This window comes from Schistocerca americana, chromosome 3 (genome assembly GCF_021461395.2).
Source record: "Schistocerca americana isolate TAMUIC-IGC-003095 chromosome 3, iqSchAmer2.1, whole genome shotgun sequence".
Lineage (NCBI taxonomy): Eukaryota > Metazoa > Arthropoda > Insecta > Orthoptera > Acrididae > Schistocerca > Schistocerca americana.
In genome coordinates, this window is record NC_060121.1 from 846096668 (window position 1) to 846101778 (window position 5111).

Consider the following 5111-nt stretch of genomic DNA (forward strand, 5'->3'; position numbering starts at 1 on the left):
ATGTCCTGCCAACATGTCCCTTCTTCTATTCATGTTGTGCCACAAGTTCCTCTTCTCCACAATTCTGTTCAGTACCACCTCATTATTTACGTGATCTACCCATCTAATCTGCAGCATTCTTCTGTAGCACCACATTTCGAAAGCCTCTATTCTCTTCTTGTCTAAAATATTTATCGTCCACGTTTCACTTCCATACGGGGCTACACTCCATACAAATACTTTCAGAAACGACCGCCAGTCTACATTTTATATCCTCTCTACTCCGACAATCACCAGTTATTTTGCACCCCAAATAGCAAAACTCATCTACTTTGTGTCTCATATGGTAATCTAATTTCTTCAGCATCACCTGATATAATTCGACTACATTCCATTATCCTCGTTTTGTTTTAGTTGATGTTCATCCTATATCCACCTTCCAAGAAACTGTCCATTCCATTCAACTGCTCTTCCAGGTCCTTTGCTGTCTGTGATAAATTACAATGTCTTCGGCAAACGTCTAAGTTTTTATTTCTTCTTCATGGGTTTTAATTCCTACTCTAAATTTTTCTTTTGTTTCCTTTACTGCTAGCTCAATATACAGATTGAGTGACATTGGGGATAGGCTACAACCCTGTCTCCCTTCTCAACCACTGCTTTCCTTTCGTGTCCTTCAACTCTTGTAACTGACGTCTAGTTTCTGTACAAATTGTAAATAGCGTTTCGCTTCCTGTATTTTACCCCTGGCACCTTTAGAATTTGAAAGAGAGTGTTTCATTCAACATTATCATAGGTTCCTCTAAGTCTGCAAATGGTAGAAATGTACGTTTGCCTTCCTTAATCTATCTTCTAAGATAAGTCGTAGGGTCAGTACTGCCTCACGTGTTCCAACATTAGACTGATCTTCCCCGAGGTCGGCTTCTACCAGTATTTCCATTCGTCTGTGAAGAATTCGTGTTAGTATTTTGCAGCCGTAACTTACTAAACTGACAGTTCGGTAATTTTCACACCTGTCAACACGTGATTTCTTTGGATTAGAATTATTATATTCTTCTTGATGTCTGAGGGTATTTCACCTGTTTCATACATCTTGTTCACCAATGGCAGAGTTTCGTCATGGCTGGCTATCCCAAGGCTATCAGTAGTTATAATGGAATGATGTCTACTCCCGGGGCCTTGTTTCGATTTAGGTCTTTCAGTGCTCTATCAGACTTTTCACGCAGTCTGGTATCTCCCATTTCATCTTCATCTTCTTCCATTTCCATAATATTGCCATCAAGTATATCATTCCTGTATAAACCCTCTATATACTGCTTCCACCTTTCTACCTTCCCTTCTTTGCTTAGAACGGGTTTTCCATCCGAGCCTTTGATATTCGTGCAAATGGTTCTCTTTTTCTCCAAACGTGTCTTTAATTTTCTTGGAGGCAGTATCGATCTTCCCCCAATATGATATATGCCTCTACATCCTTACATTTGTCCTCTAGCCATCCATGCTTAGCCATTTTGCGCTTCATGTTTATCTCATTTTTGAGACGTTTGTATTCCTTTTTTCCTGCTTCATTTACTTAATTTTTTTTTGTTTTCTCCTTTCATCAATTAAATTCAATATATCTTCTGTTACCCAAGGGCTTCTACTAGCCCTCGTATTTTTATCTACTTGATCCTCTCCTGCCTTCACTACTCCGTCTCTCATATCTACCCATTATTCTTATACTGTATTTCTTTCCCCCGTTCTTGTCAATCGTTTCCTAATGTTCTCTCTGAAACTCTCTACAGCCTCAGGTTTTTTCAGTTAATCCAGGTCTCATCTCCTGAAATTCCCACCTTTTTGCAGTTTCTTCAGTTTTAATCTAAAGTTCATAACCAAGAGATTTTGTCAGAGTCCACATCTGCGCCTGGAAATGTCTTACAATTTAAACCTGAAACTTCCTGGCAGATTAAAACTGTGTGCCCGACCGAGACTCGAACTCGGGACCTTTGCCTTTCGCGGGCAAGTGCTCTACCAACTGAGCTACCGAAGCACGACTCACGCCCGGTACTCACAGCTTTACTTCTGCCAGTACCTCGTCTCCTACCTTCCACACTTTACAGAAGCTCTCCTGCGAACCTTGCAGAACTAGCACTCCTGAAAGAAAGGATATTGCGGAGACATGGCTTAGCCACAGCCTGGGGGATGTTTCCAGAATGAGATTTTCACTCTGCAGCGGAGTGTGCGCTGATATGAAACTTCCTGGCAGATTAAAACTGTGTGCCCGACCGAGACTCGAACTCGGGACCTTTGCCTTTCCCGGGCAAGTGCTCTACCAACTGAGCTACCGAAGCACGACTCACGCCCGGTACTCACAGCTTTACTTCTGCCAGTACCTCGTCTCCTACCTTCCAAACTTTACAGAAGCTCTCCTGCGAACATTGCAGAACTAGCACTCCTAGTTCTGCAAGGTTCGCAGGAGAGCTTCTGTAAAGTTTGGAAGGTAGGAGACGAGGTACTGGCAGAAGTAAAGCTGTGAGTACCGGACGTGAGTCGTGCTTCGGTAGCTCAGTTGGTAGAGCACTTGCCCGCGAAAGGCAAAGGTCCCGAGTTCGAGTCTCGGTCGGGCACACAGTTTTAATCTGCCAGGAAGTTTCATATCAGCGCACACTCCGCTGCAGATTGAAAATCTCATTCTGGAATTTAAACCTGGTTCCAAAATCTGTCTTACCATTATATAATCTATATGAAACCTTCCATTGTCTCCAGGCCTCTTCTATGCATACAACCTTCTGTCGTGATTCTTAAACCAAGTGTTAACTATGATTAAATTTTGCTCTGTGCAAAATTCTACCAGGCGGCTTCCTCTTTCATTCCTTACCCCCGTTCCAAATTCACCCACTACTTCCCTTCTCTTCCTTTTCCTACTATCGAATTCTAGTCCCCCATGACTGTTAAATTTTCGTCTCCCTTCACTATCTAAATAATTTCTTTTACCTCATCATACATTTCTTCAATCTCTTCGTCATCTACAGAGCTAGTTGGCATATAAATTTTACTACTGTGGTAGGCATGGGCTTCGTGTCTATCTTGGCTACCCGTAAGGAACAATGTTTAAGGAAATGTAAGAACATATACCACAGGTTAGCGTTAATAACTAAGATTTGGGAGTTAACAAACATAGGTGTGCTTCGTTATTGTACAGCACATCAATGTAGACAGAGAGAGTTGGAGAGAGTTGGAGACAGTGTACCTGGTTAACCACATGAAATGTGATAGTAATGGTGAGAGATCAGTATCTTTTACGACAACGTCTCACTGGTCGAAACTCGGAATATTTACCATTCGGTCAGTCAAAATTACATGGTGCACCAAAAAAGGAAAAAACTTAGTCTTCCTTGTCGGAGCGCACTATGGAAAGTTACGTCGAATTTCAGCATCTTGATGGACCTCTCTTGCAGTGATCACCATGAGTGGAGTTTACTCCGGAGACAAGATGCTTTCGTTCGATTGAGCTGAACTCAAATGCAGTAGCGAATTATTGTTAGAGAGCAACCACTTCAGTTGCCATCTGCAGATAATGAATATGGTGTGATCTAGCCGCAAGAGCGATGTGAGGTGTAGGAAAAGTCGTGACATTTTTAACTATGTTTAGTAACTTCAAGTTTCATTCCGAAAATACGAGGATTGTCCAGAAAGTAAGTTCCGATCGGTCGCGAAATGGAAACCACTGGGAAAGTCCGATAAAGCTTTGCACAGATGTGTTGGACAGTGTCTCTAGTATGCCCGTTGATCGTGTCGCGTCACTGTTTTCAGTTTTGAGTGAACAGTGAGCACGTAAAGATGCGTGGGGAATAGTTTCCCACACTACGTATGAGGACCCGGTTAGAGATTTCGCCTGTGTCATGCAGCCCACATAACACAATTGTCAAGCAGTTCCTACCTCGTGCCAATTCTCGGCCGCACACTGTAGGGGCAATGAAGGCGCTCCTGCAGCGTTTCCGATGAGAAGTGTTTGATCACGCACAATACAGTTCGTAATTGTCTCTTCCTGAGTCTCATCTCTGCTCACAAGTACCGCTGGTAATGAAGACAAAATTTTTCCACAGACGAGCTACAGACCAGTACAGATAACTGACCGAAAGTACAGGCAGCTGCTTTCTACGACGCGGATATTGGAAAGTTGATACAACACTACGACAACACTCGAAGTTGGAGCGGCGACTATGTAGAGAAGTAGGTGGAAGGTGATGTACCTAAATGTTGCAAATAAAACGTTCCTGGTTTTCACTGTAGTTTCCATTGCGCAACCGATCGAAATTTGCTTTCTGGACAATCCTCGTATGTTAACGATTAGAGGCACAATATGCTTTCAGCTCCGACCATAGATGCAAATGCATATTTTTCTATAGCGTTTTCTATCTTTATACACTAACCTTCGGCAGTCACGTAAGGATTTGTTTTACCCAGATACAGTTCATTTTCACATTCCATATCACTTGTACAAGATTGGCTCAAATGGTTCAAATGGCTCTGAGCACTATGGGACTCAACATATGAGTCCCCTAGAACTTAGAACTACTTAAACCTAACTAACCTAAGGACATCACACACATCCATGCCCGAGGCAGGATTCGAACCTGCGACCGTAGCAGTCACGCGGTTCCGGACTGAAGTGCCTAGAACTGCACGGCCTGTACAAGATTCCCAAGGCATTACGTTATTACTGGAAATGATTGTTATACCATTTATTTTGAATTTACGTGTAATACTTCTTTAATCTCAGAGTAGAATAAACTCCTTTATCATTCCAGAATGAGATTTTCACTCTGCAGCGAAGTGTGCGCTGATATGAAACTTCGTGGCGGATTAAAACTGTGTGCCCGACCGAGTACCGGTCATGAGTCGTGCTTCGGTAGCTCAGATGGTAGAGCACTTGCCCGCGAAAGGCAAAGGTCCCGAGTTCGAGTCTCGGTCGGGCACACAGTTTTAGTCTGCCGGGAAGTTTCCTTTATCATTGTTTTGTCGAGTACCGACATACTGGGCAATATTAATGTATCCAATTAAATATTCAACATAAAAACACCTCCCACAACGCGTCGAACTACAACATGTAAACTAACCCGAGAAAGCCCGCTCACAAAGTTTCAAGAATCAGATTC

The 5111-nt window shown here is 42.8% G+C and overlaps 1 non-coding gene across 1 annotated transcript; it reads right to left on the reverse strand.

Annotated features, from left to right (window-relative positions):
- Positions 1–2229: 2229 nt before the first annotated feature.
- Trnas-gga lies at positions 2230–2304 on the reverse strand. The gene has a single exon. It is a non-coding gene; the product is annotated as a tRNA-Ser (tRNA).
- Between the last annotated feature and the right edge of the window lie 2807 nt (positions 2305–5111).